Consider the following 14,124-nt stretch of genomic DNA (forward strand, 5'->3'; position numbering starts at 1 on the left):
CTTTTGGGTGTATATGCTCTTTGTTTCTTTCTGAACACTGTAGCTTAAGAGAAGATCTTTGTTTGTCATACCTTGTGAACATAAAAGTTGACGTCTTCTACTTGAATTATTACGTCTGTAGGGGTCTGAGTCGGAAACCTGCAAAGACCAAAAGTAGAAAGTAGCTAAACATAGAATGTGTTTAGCTAGTCTTCAGAATATTAACTTGTTGGGTCCCAGATTACGCCACCAAAATGGATTGGGCAGCCTCCAGCCCAAGCCCAAATGGGCTAAGCCCAACAAAAGCCCAAGATTACACCCCACTTCCATCGCTAAACCGGAAAAACCTTCTCTAGTCGGTCATCTCTCTCGCGCACTCGGCCAAAAAACCCTTCGAACCCTAACCAAAAACGAATTAGAATCACCCAATCCAATTAGAATCGCCCAATCCAAAAACCATTCCAATCCAAAAACCACCACCAATGTTGAGAATGTGCATATGAGGCATGCCAAGTCTTGTCGCTGTGTCAAACACTGTCTTGGCAGCAGCTATTGCACCGCGGTAAGCACGTGAGTGTGTGGCTCCACTGCCCACATGGAAAAAGACTCCGGATACCACCAGACGTGCGGCATGAGCTGCTTGAAGAAGTGGAGTAACCTCTTCAGGCAATGCCCCGTACTTAGGACCAAGAGGGCATCTTGCACCACCATCATCTGGGGCCTTGAGTCGAATTAGGAGGGAACATTTGGGGTGCCACTTTCGTATCTTCTCAACTTCTTCATTGAGTCGAAGGTGGTGAGGTTGACCCACGCTTAGCTGCATACCCGATATGAGCCTCACTTTACAGGGGGTTTGCATAAACAATTCGATCCGGTGAAACTCCAAGTGCTAAGACGGCTTCAATTTCAGTGCGGCTAGCACAATCAAAGCCCACTCCTAGAGCCGCAAGTGCACCTAGGAAGGCAGCTCGGGGATTGCATTTGACAAAGATAAAAGGGACGGACAATGGGCATGGTATGCGGCCCATTTCTCCATTAGGCTCACTAGAATTCCCAAGTCCAATACATAGAAAGGGTCTTTCACCTCTTGCTTGTCGGAGATGTTGGGACGAATAAAAATCTGTCGATCCATCCTTTGATAGAATAAAATCTGTCTTTCACCTCGCCCTACCCTTCATCGCTGTCGCATTCCAAGACCGTCACGGAGGCTTGTGGTACTGAACCCATAGCTCAAAACTAGATAAGAGTATAGGACCAGGTAAAGAATACCTAAAAAGAGGGATGAAGAAAGGTGGATAGCCCTAGGTAAGCTTTGGATTTTGGAAGTTATTTTCCTTACCTCAACGAAAGTATTTATAGAAAACGCTAATGGTCGCCTTCACCACCATTTGGTGGAAAAAGGATAAAAAGAGGTCTATAATTGAAATGCCTTTTTGCGATCTTGGAGAATCAGCACAAAGGTTTGCACTAGGGTAGGTCTCAGAATGCAAATCCAATACTTTGAGAAGTCTAAAAGGAAGGGCTCGTTAATAGCACGGGTTCCAGGAAATAGGGATTGTTTTGTTTTACAGTTTTACTCTTTATTAAATATGGAGTTTATTTAGTACACACGGAAGATGTCAGAGATCCTGAATCTCTTTTTCAATATCTCTATTGTGGGAATATTTTGATATGACCACTGCCATTTTAGCGTTGGTCTATATAACATCGAACAAAAGAGTCGACAATTGGAGTAGGGTTGTTATATACTTACTAGGGGTTGCCCGTTCCTACTGCCCGATTAACAGTCAAGACACTTACCTTTTAAACCGCCACACACCAAGTTTTTATTGAGTGTTGTATTGGGGCCACCAATTACATTACATGACCTCCGCCCAAGCCCAAATCGCATTTCCTATATATTATGGGAATGTGATGAGTTATGGGAATGTGATGTTTGTCTTGTTCATCTTTATATAGTATGAGAAAATGAGCTCGAATTTCCTATATATTTTCTTCGATAGAAACTGAAAAGAGAATCAATGCATTGAAAGTGAACAACAAAAGATTTTTTTAAGGGTACAAAGTGTACTAAGTGTCGATTGTGTGAACTAAAGTGAACTGAAGTGTACTAGGTTTTAGTTCCATAGATATCACTTCTCTGTGTAAAATTGTCGATTCGAGAGGGTGTACAAAGTGTCTTGGTAACCAATAATGGAACATCGATAAAACACGATTTATCCGATGACTATAAGAGCGCTTGACCCTTAGATGGATGGACCGGTATTGACAAAAGATATGTCTTGAGCAATAAAGCCATCACCGCCAGCACCTAAGTAGAACATATACACAATAAGCTAGTTAACAATGTGGAAAATTAATACTAAACCAAAACAATATTGTAAAACAAATACAAGAAACATGTATATTTGATCATATAGAAGAGACCGGTTTTAAAAGCCCGCTTTTTTCCTTTATGATATGGTACTTTATCTAACTTGTGAGTTCAATCCATCGTCCGCCTATGAATCCATATTATAATTGGATACCGTTGAATTTTGGTGTTTATTAGTTATAAGCCCATTCATATCATGTCATGTGGGATGGGCAACAAAAATGTCGCTTCATTCCTTAGTCGGTGATGACAAATGTAAAATGAGTAGTTTACCCACTTAAATGAACGATGAATCCAAACGTAAGTAAACTAAACTTATCATTTCACGTGATCTATTATCAAAGCTTCAACTCGATGCTTAATTGCACTAAATGGAGGCACGAAGTTCGCTCCACTCCTAGTTCTCTAGCACGGATTGTTTTCTAAGTCTAACTAGTAAAGCTTCTTAAGTCAATGAGCTTTCACGAAGGGTGTTATACTCACGATGAAACTAAAATGAGTCTACGTTGAATTTAACTACTTAATACTATGGAAATATGCTTGTTTTGAATCTAGATAAAAGGATTGAGGGGATTGAATCCACCTCGAATCCAACTTAATAACCTAGTATAGATTCTTGTATCTCGATTCTCACGCGTTCTCACGCAAAAATTCGAAGTTCTAATCCCTAGTGTTCATGGCATTTCTACCGAAAGTACTAACTAGCATGTGAAGTCGTCCACCCATTCTCATGGCTTAAACACGACTTTCTAGAGTGGAATAGATTCTACAACCAATTCTATACTAACCACTAAGTTTTCATCAAGGCTTCATCAACCCTCTAATGGAGGATTTAGCCTTGATTCATCAAACTAACAATTCCCATTAAATCTAAACTAAACATAATGAAAAGATTCTAACTTTATGCGATTTCACTAAACAATAATCAAAATCTAATTAATAACTATGAAATGATAACAAACAATAATGGAATTTAGATCTATAAATCGAAATTGTCAAAATAACTATTTTTATTATCTAATCAATCAAGAACAATAATTTGAGAGTTTAATCTAAAACAAGAATTGAAATGAAATTAAACTTAATTAATCTAATGAAAACTAGATCTAGAATTAAGGTTTAATGGAGGCTAACTAATCTAATTTATTTTCTAACCTAACTATCTACCATTAACAAAGAGCTAAGCTTTTGTTTTTATACATCCAGATCCAAAATTCGTGCATGGGCTTGGAGCCATGGGTTGGGCCAGAGAATCAGGCCCAAAACCCAATTCTTTCAGTCCAAAAAGGCCTCTTCAGCTGCAGTTGGCTTCCACAGACTTTTCGTCCACCTCTGCTCCTCTGATTGGGTCAAGGCTTGGACCATTGCGAAGCTCTTTCCGAGCCGGTCGTTTTGACATAAGGTAGGCCTCAATCCGAGGTCTGAGTCCAAAGATATGGCATTCGAAGTTCTCACGACTTTTGCTCCTTTATCTCGCTAAAGTGGCACATTTCAGCAAGATAATGGACTTTGAAGCCCTGAAATGCATAAAACACGTAATCGCGATTAACTCTTACTTATTATTCACATAATTGGTCTAACAAGATGATTATTAGGGGTTAAAACTACGAGTTTTGGGCTCTTATCAAACCACCCCCAAAACAAAGATTTTGCTTGTCCTCAAGCAAATATGAGAAATTAGAATAAGTGACCAAAATGGAGTTCTACCTAATCTCGTTTACTTGAGTCGCGATTGCATTGACCATATGCAACAAGGCCTTAAACCACTAGGAATTCCCTAGTGGACGAAGTTATAGCCTCGTGAGAGTTTTCGATGAAGGTACTCACAAACTTCATCTATACTACAACGACTAAGAAAATAAAACTATTGTTTCCTTATTCATGCTCAACTATCTATACATCTCTAGCAATTACACAAGAATAACCAATCAAAACCCTAAGTTAATATATGCATAATAATCAATCATCTACAATAAACATATATACAATGAGTAGTACTATCAAATGTTTAGAGGGTTTGTTTTCGAGAACTTCGGAATAGCGTCCTTAAGTAGGTTCTCACAATAATAGTCAAGAAACAACACTCGATTTTTCCACTCAAGTTTAAGCTACTCCAAATTAATGCAGTGGGCACACTTTACCTTACAATCTCAATGACAACAAGGAAGCCCTGGTCGATCAAACACATCGCCACTTACTATCCCACTAACCTATTCCTAATCGAGCTAGAGGTCTTTATTAGGTGTCATGGGGATTAGGATATGGTTTAAGAAGGAAGGAAATGGATATTCTAGAGGACAAGTCCGAGATAATAGAGTCTTCATATTATGTAACTTAGAGAAAACCTTGTTATTTTCTTTTGCTTCTATATTCGTTTCCATCCTTAGCCATATTTTTTTTTCTTTTCTTTGGCTTTTGACTCCCTTTTATTCTATTTTTTGGAGTTTTTATTTTATTTCTATTTTTCTTTTCTTTGGATGGAAACTTCTTTTCTTTATTTTCTCGAAGCAACTAACAATTTTTGTTTACACGGGTTTTCTCTTCTTCTTTTCTTCACTCATTCTATTCTCGGACTTATTCTAAATTGGGTAGGTTGATTTTTTTTTTTTTTTTTTATTTTGTTTGTTTTGTAACAGGGTAAAGGAATTGTGGTTTATGGAAGGCTAAAGAAAGGGCTCGAGTGGCGACTAGCGGAAAATAATTCATAGGTTTGAATTTCTGGCTATATCGATCCAAAGAGCGCCTAAATTCTCACTTAGGATATGGTTTAGTGATCAAGCAAGTGGACGTGTGATTTCTCTATCGGATTTTACTTCTCCCTTGTGTCATTTCTCAAATGTTTCGCTCATATAAGGCTTTAGGCTATATTCTCACAGATTTTGTAGAATAAGTACTCTAGCCTAGATTTTAAACTTATCGCTAACAATCATAGATACTCATGTAATATATTTATAGATAGATGCAAAGATTATTACCCATTATTAACCTAAGTTTCTAACAATTATTTCGATGCAACAACTATGTGAGACTTCTAGATTGTTAAGAGCATGGAGAAAGAAAACAATACCAATATTCCTAAGTGTATAGCATAAACTTATTTATTTATATTTTTAAATTTTTGAAATTTTAACTAGAAAACAAATGCATATTATATATATCTATATCCTAACAGATGTCTTAATTACACGTGATTCTATGCCCCCCCCAAACAAAAAGCATGCTTTGTCCTCAAAGCATTTAAATAAAGAGGGTAGGAAAAATACCATTGAAACGCGTGAAATTCAGGAACATCTGCAAAACAAGGTTAAAACATACAACGTACTAATATATGAAATAAAAACTGACGCAACTCTATAAGAGTTCCACCCATTATGAGGTTAACAGAATGAAATTGCTTGGGACATAAGCAGACACTAACAGAAACTAAAACTTACCTCCACTCCGGACATGCATATTATCTACCCAATAGCATCATGGGTCTTGTATTTCAGCCGGGCATGGCAAGTCCAAGAACAATTGCTAGCAAGACCCATAAGCGTTCCTAGCCTACGTGTGTGATCACCTCATGAAACCAAGCACCATAAGTAGTGCTTTGGAACAAATCTTTGAAAGACGTTTCGGTATTATTATAGGAGATGTCATCTCAAAATTACGCCTGGAATAGCTATGAATGATCCGAAACTACCCAGAGAAAAACTGGAATTTTTCGGTCCACGGAAGTCAGGCTGGCTGGCTGGCCAGATAGGGGCGAAGTCGCGCTCTGAAATTTTAGAATTCCGGTGTTTTAGCGTGGTCGCGCTTAACTTTCGGGCGTAGGGGCGCTAGGGTCCATAGATGAGGGTGGGTCGCTGGCTTCGGCTTGGCGGCGCTTCTGAAAGCGTAATTTGAGAACAAAATATACAGAGCGAAGTGCGCTCCTCAGAGGAGCGAAGCCGGAGTTCTTGAAAATTGAAAAATGAGGCCTAAAGCGGGGAGTGAAAGGTGAGTGATGGAAATTAGGTGTAGTGTGGGTTGTGAGTGTAGAATGAATGAAGTTTATATAAAAATCTTTGGAATAGATAACACCACCCCAAACAGTTTGGGAAGGTGGGATCAACATTAACTAATCACGACAACAATGAAAATAACGACATTATATTCATATTGTCATTCAAACAACATTTCACTACAAAAGTCAAAATTAACTACACGGAATTTAACAACGTAACATCCTATCTACTAAAAATAATAAAAGACAACATCAAAACAACAAACAAGTAGAAATCTAGCTACTCTTCAAGGGAGCGAGGTGGGGGTAAGAATAGGAATTTAAGTGATCAAGAATAGAAAAACCAACACCCACCCCCAAACAAATTTTTGAAAACAGGTTTGTAAAAATTTGTTTTAAAACGTGGGTCTTTTAAAGTCAGATTCCCTAGACTTGCTAGATTACTATTTTTATATCTTTAAACTTTTTTACTTTTTATGAATTAGGTTTAATATAAAGGAAAACAATAAGCAGTAAAGACATAATTCACACCATAGAAACATGACTCAAAACCGAGAAAACATGCAAGAGTGGAAAACGTGAATTATGTGAATCGTGGACTTAGGATCCGGTACTTACAGCCACACACTCCATAGGGAGGGCCCGGTTACCTGAATGGTGCATTCACCAATATATGGAAATAAAAGGAAATGCACCAAACACAAAATTGAGTCGTTTATAGTCATATACTCGAGACTTTATATGAATATGCAGTTGATCATATATCAACAACCGAAATAGTTGTGGATCGTTCCATAAATAAATATCACAGAAAACATATCCAAACACAATCAAGCACCAAGATTTCTTACGACGCAGCCTAGTGGAATGAGAGCGAAGTCGGATAGACCTATAACATAACCGAGCATGCACCTTATGTTTCATCTTTGAATGAGAGGGTGTCCTAGTGAATAAGTGTGGAAAAGTGAATGGTTGTGGAAGATATGGTGGATTGGGATAAGTTTTAAAGGGAAAGCATGGAAAAAATGAGGATGTGGGTTTAGCACAAAACTCATTCATGGTGTAGTTAGGGACTGTCTCAAGTCTAAAAATGAAGGTGTCTAGTGGTTTATCCTTGGGAAGTATTTGTTTAATAGGTGGATTTAAAAATCATGAGCCACTGAGGAGAAACTAAAGGATCGAAAGTGCAAACTCGAGGTTCCTTTGAAAAGGTGGAGGGTGGGGAATATTGGTGAGGAAGGTGAATGATTCTCAGCTAGAGCTCTCAAGTCCATATCATCGAAATCTTGATATGTGCAAGACATTCCTCAATAGTTGGGTCAAAAGGATCTTGGGATAGAGATTGAAAAATTCATCTTCCGTCATAGCATCAAAGGATGTATGGTTGTTGGCAAAGGGGACTTCGCTGCTGGTGGTAAAGAAGCGGTGCAAAAGAGTTGCAGAATTCTTCTTCTATTTCGCCTACTACCGTGGAGTCATTGTTAAAGTCGGAATTTCGAAGGAAAGGAATTTGTTAACTGTTTCTCCGAAACATGTTTTTGAAGTAATCTTGAGCTAAGCTCTCGATCATGCTAACCTCTCCATTTGTAGGTGAATCGGGATCGTGGTCCTCGTTTTGAAAACATTTACCTCAACGGAAAGATGGCCAAAGCGACAAGGACATCGAACCATCGTGGCAGTTTATGGCGTTGGCAGTAGCCAAGAAAGGGCGCCCTAAAATGATAGGTACAGAGTCGTTAGTGACTTCTCGTGGTCGGGGATAACGAAGTCTTTTGGGTAGTAAAATTTTGGACTTTAACCAAAGACGTTCTCAACCACACCCTTAGGATACTTAATAGACCGGTCGACTAATTGCAACGTCATTTTAGTAGGTTGCATCTCCTCTAGACCTATTTGTTTATACAAATAAAATGGGAGTAAGTTAACACTAGCCCCCGTGTCTAATAAGCGTCGTCGTGGTGAGAATCTCCTAAGGTGCATTGTCTGATGGGATCGACCGGGGTCCTTGTACTTAACAATTCCATTATTTTCGGATAAGCGTTGGGAATTGTTACGTTAAAAAAGGCGTCTTTTGGTATATTGGTCTTACGCCTAGTAGTACACAACTCCTTAAGAAACTTAGCATGGTGTGGTAGCTTTTTAATAGCCGAGAAAGGGAAGGTTTATAGTTAGATTTTTGAAAACGCGTTCCTAATCTCCTCATAATTTGTATCCCTAGTTAACATGGCTAATTTTTGGGGAAACGGTGTTTTCTCTCTATAATTAGCATATGAATCAACAGGATGTTTAACCTTGGCTTTTTGTTTCTTAGGTTGTGGTTTAACTGGTACCTCTACAGTTGTAGGCTCTTCAGTTTCTATTTCGGTATCTAGTTCGATATCCGTTTGTAGAATATGATGGGGTAACTATAGGCATAGTTACTTTGTTATCAACCACTCTTCCGTAATCCGGAGAGTGGTGATGGCATTTAGCTCACCCACGTTTGTAGTTTCGTACTAATATTACCGTTTACCTCAAAGGTCGTGGTTTCTTTGTTCTAGGGTTGGGTATCGCTTGGCCCGGAAACACGCCTTTTGGTTCGGGCTTTCTCTTGGGCTAACTGTTGGTTTAAATTATTAACAGATTGTAGAATGTGTTGGTTAGATTGAGCCATGGTTTGGAAGAGTTGTTGGCTCACTTGTATGAAGGTGTCAAGACGATCCGGTTGTGTGGGTGTAGTAGTCGCGGGTGGTGGACTGGAACTATCTCGCATTGATTATTTATAGCGGATTGTGATAGTTATTATTTTAGGAACGATACCTTTATTAGCATTATAATTATTATAACTATATTGACCTTGTGCTTGACCTTGTCGAGTTGTGCTTGGTTGTTATAATTATTATAATTACCCGACCACAATCCTTGTCCCGGTGTAGCTTGGTTGTAGCGTGTGGTGGCCTAACATATTGATTATTGTACCACGGAGGTGTGACTTGTTGGTTATTTCTCCAACCGAAGTTGGGATTTTGTCTCAAGGCGTTAGGTTCACTATTAATTGAACAAGAATGTTCATAGGCTATAGGACGTGTGAGTCGGGATGCTCGGGACTCTCAACCGAAACTACATGGATTTGAATTTACATTCATGACGGGGATAGGCTTTTGTTGTACTGAAATGGCCTCAACCTTTTTAGTTAGAGATTCGATTAAATTTTTAAGTTCTAGATCGGGTTTAACCTCAAACATACTTGGTAGCCTAGCGTGTGGAGGAAGAACTAGCGGAGCGGAGTAATCGTCACTACCCCCGGTTGTTATTTCGCTTTAGTTTGATCCTCTAAAAATTTGTAAGCCTCATTGGCTCCTTTACTTAGGAAACTACCCCATTCATTATGTCAAGGACTTCTTTATGGTGGTGTAGAAGTCCTTTGAAAAGGCGCGAACTAACGTGTCTTTAGCTAAGTTATGGTGTGGACACTCTATAAGCGGATCGGTGAACGATTCCAAGCCTCGAGAAAATGATTCATGAGGATTTTGTCGGAAAAATGAATCTTGGAAAGCATTTCATCCGTCTTTAGGGGTGGGTAAAAATGTTCCATAAATAGTGAACAAGTTTGGCCCACGAGTCCACAATTAATTAGCGCCAGGGCAGTTAACCAAGGCGCCTTATCGGCCTAAGGTGAAAGGAAATACCCTTCGGTTTAATCTGTTCCGCACTCAACGGTAGGATGATGGAATGTTGTAAGGACTTGTTCAATCCTAACATGCATGTGTTGGTAAGGTTTTCATGGTCTAGACCATGGAAAACGGGTAACAATTAAATATGTTTGGGGAATTCGAAAATCCCCGTTAGGTCCGCTAGAAGCGATGCAAGATTTAGGGCTATCGCCAAAGCTTTATAAAAGTCGAGAGAGGAGTCTCTTTCTTTCACCATAATGTCGGTGTAGTGTGTGAAATTCTAGATAGGCGTGTTGTATTTATTTCTACGAAAAACAAGCCCGATTATACTAGAATTAAAACTCCTCGGACGTAAGATGCGAGGAGTGGAAGAAGGAGTACTGAATGCCTCCTTGCTACGGCGTTTGAATAAGCGTCTTGTTCTGGCGTGTTCGTGTATATAAGAGATTAGAACGAAAAACTTGACAACTCGAAGTTGAATCAAACTCGTGGAAATCCGAATTTTCAGCTAAAGCGCTGGCTTCGGTGTAAATTCGAGTTCGAAGAACTTAGCTGGTCGCGCTCTCCTTGCTTGTGGCCTTCTGTGGAAGAAAGTTACAGTAACTTAAGCGCTGGTCGCTCTCTCTTTGAAGCTGGTGGCCTTCGGTGTATTGATGAAATTCGGTAGAATATAGCGGGTCGGCTTATCCTCGTAGCGCTGGGCCATCTCCGTATTTTTTTCGAATTTTTCGATCTTTGAAACGAATAACCACGGTATGAATCAAACAAGGGTGGGTGGGTTTAATGGGACTTAAAATGACTACTTCTACAAAGAAAACAATGCTAAAGTGCAACTAAGATGGCGGGCAGCCATTTGATATTTGTAAAATGACGGGTTCGATCCGGCGGCCATTTGACAAATGTAAAATGAGTAGTTTACCTACTAAAATGAGCGATGAATCCAAACGTAAGTAAACTAAACTTATCATTTTACGTATCTATTATCAAAGCTTCTACTCTCAACGCGAATTGCACTAAATGGAGTGCGAAGTTAGTTTCCACTCCTAGTTCTCTAAGACGGATTGTTTTCTAAGTCTAACTAGTCGCTCTTAAGTCAATGAGAGCTTTACGAAGGGTGTTATACTACGATGAAACTAAAATGAGTCTACGTTGAATTTAACTCACGAATACTATGGAAATATGCTTGTTTTGAATCTAGATAAAAGGATTGAGGGAATTGAATCCACCTCGAATCCAACTTAATAACCTAGTATAGATTCTTGTATCTCGATTCTCACGTTCTTACGGCAAGAAATTCGAAGTTCTAATCCCTAGTGTTCATGGCATTTCTACCGAAAGTACTAACTAGCATGTGAAGTCGTCCACCCATTCTCATAAAATTTAAACACGACTTTCTAGAGTGGAATAGATTCTACAACCAATTCTATACTAACCACTAAGTTTTCATCAAGGCTTCATCAACCCCTCTAATGGAGGATTTAGCCTTGATTCATCAAACTAACAATTCCCATTAAATCTAAACTAAACATAATGAAAAGATTCTAACTTTATGCGATTTCACTAAACAATAATCGAAATCTAATTAATAACTATGAAATGATAACAAACAATAATGGAATTTAGATCCATAAATCGAAATTGTCAAAATAACTATTTTTATTATCTAATCAATCAAGAACAATAATTTGAGAGTTTAATCTAAAACAAGAATTGAAATGAAATTAAACTTAATTAATCTAATGAAAACTAGATCTAGAATTAAGGTTTAATGGAGGCTAACTAATCTAATTTATTTTCTAACCTAACTATCTACCATTAACAAAGAGCTAAGCTTTTGTTTTATACATCCGATCCAAAATTCGTGCATGGGCTTGGAGCCATGGGTTGGGCGCAGAATCGGGCCCAAAACCCAATTCTTTCGATCCCAAAAGGCCTCTTCACTGCAGTTGGCTTCCACAGACTTTTCGTCCACCTCTGCTCCTCTGATTGGGTCAAGGCTTGGACCATTGCGAAGCTCTTTCCGAGCGGTCGTTTTGACATAAGGTAGGCCTCAATCCGAGGTCCGAGTCCAAAGATATGGCATTCGGAAGTTCTCACGACTTTTGCTCCTTTATCTCGCTAAAGTGGCACATTTCACAAGATAATGGACTTTGAAGCCCGAAATGCATAAAAAACACGTAATCAGTATTAACTCTTACTTATTATTCACATAATTGGTCTAACAGTATGATTATTAAGGGGTTAAAACTACAGTTTTGGGCTCTTATCAGCTGACATAAAAAAAAAAAATAGTAGTTCTAGTATTTGAGAATCTTTATATTGTAATATGTGTTTATATTATAGTGTAGGTATCAAGCTTTCTCTTAAATGGACGTGTTCGTCGAAAACTTATATAATATCTTCATAAGCTTACACAGTGTAGTCTCAAAACCTTTTAGTTTACAGTCTTATTAATTTGTTTAACGAACGACACTATATAAGCTAATAATCAAATACACTATATAATGACCTTTCAGTACATTCATTTACTCACCTTTTATATTGCTTATGTTCTTGAGTCTTGACTAATGAGTAATGACCTTGATTACATGCAGCTTTTACGAAAGTACTTGCTTAAGGTCCGGATACTGGGGAACAAAACAAAGCGGTAAAGCATTATAGGTGAGAAGCTTTTTCTTTGGTTATCAAATTCTTGAATGTACAATCAAGGTGGTTTTTGGGTGGTTTCCTATGCTTGACGAGGGACAGAAATTGTATTGTGGGTTGAATATTTTATAGGGTGGTATGTACATATGGTTGTTGGAAGGATGTCATTATTGATTTCGTGTTATGACGAGTTTAAGTATGAAATGTTGACCAAACAAAGGAAACTCGCTAAAAATTCGATAGAATTTGGATAGCGTAACATACTCATTCTATTTCTTCATATATACTTGGAGTTATCATAGCAAGCTTATAAGTCTATTAGTTTTTAATTTGGGATGATCTCTTTTTCTAGTGGTTTTCTTTGTACATTGTTTATTTAAATATGGTTTACTAATACTTGTTTTATTTTTCTTTGTAGCGATGGGTCCTCGATCAAAGAATGTGAAGAATGAATGTAGCGAAAACTACATTAAAGGGTGTTAAGAAATTGTTTGGTGGCGGTTCCTCTAGCGGTGATGCAGTTGGAAGAAAAAGACATAGAGTGGCGGGGGCTTTAAACCAAGATCAAGTAGAGGGGACCATTTGGAAAAAGAGGTTCTTGAGGTTCCCGAGGTTGATTCGTTTAGTGAAGATAGTGTAGATAGTGTAGATAGTGATACTAATGTAGGTTTAGATGTAGGTTTAGACAAAGGGAAGAGTATAGTAGAAGAGGAGAGTGAGAGTGAGGAGGAGAGTGTGAGGAGGAGGATGAGAAGCGGGGATGATGATGTTGAAGAATATGTGGTAGAAGGCGCACCACCGTGGAAGAAGCACCTCGGTATTGGATTTCGTGAAGAAAATCCAATGATGATTTGGAGTTTCAAAGAGGTGCGTATGGGGAGGCCCGGTATGAGTCGAGTTGTTGTATGACTATCGGTGCATGTCGCCGCGATGTTTGGGGGAGAAGCGGTAATATTTTGTTTTTCTTGTGTACTTTGATTTTCTTTTACAAAATATTTTGTTTCGTTCATATATATCTAATGCGTGCTTTCGGTTGTTTTGAGGAGGATCGTGGGCGTTGAAGTGTGTTTTCACACTTAGCGAGGTTATCCCAATGGAATTTCAAAATGAATGTGAAAGGTCTAGAGATTTGCCGTGCGATTGAGAAGGATGGGTTGTTTGATCTCGTGGAAGGTTATCACGAGCATATGGATCCACCATTGATCTCGGCGTTTGTGGAGAGATGGCATCCGGAGACCAACACCTTCCATATGCCGGTTAGGAGATGATCTGTGACTTTGGACGATGTTGTCCAAATCTGTGGAGTCCACGATTAGAGGAAGAGCGGTGCAAGGGGACTGATTTGAACTTACAACAATCGATAAATCTCTTACATCTTGGTCTGGGGCTCCTATTGATTTGATTAGGGCGGAGATGGAAGCTAGCAGGTTCACTTCAAAAGTAAGGCTAGAATTCATCCGGAAGCATTTTGCGAACAAGATTCA

The 14,124-nt window shown here is 38.7% G+C and overlaps 1 pseudogene; it reads right to left on the minus strand.

Moving 5' to 3' along the window:
• Positions 1-400: 400 nt before the first annotated feature.
• On the minus strand, positions 401-1,007 carry LOC147501824 (ornithine decarboxylase pseudogene; annotated as a pseudogene).
• Between the last annotated feature and the right edge of the window lie 13,117 nt (positions 1,008-14,124).

Source organism: Coptis chinensis, chromosome 4, assembly GCF_015680905.1.
Source record: "Coptis chinensis isolate HL-2020 chromosome 4, ASM1568090v1, whole genome shotgun sequence".
NCBI lineage: Eukaryota > Viridiplantae > Streptophyta > Magnoliopsida > Ranunculales > Ranunculaceae > Coptis > Coptis chinensis.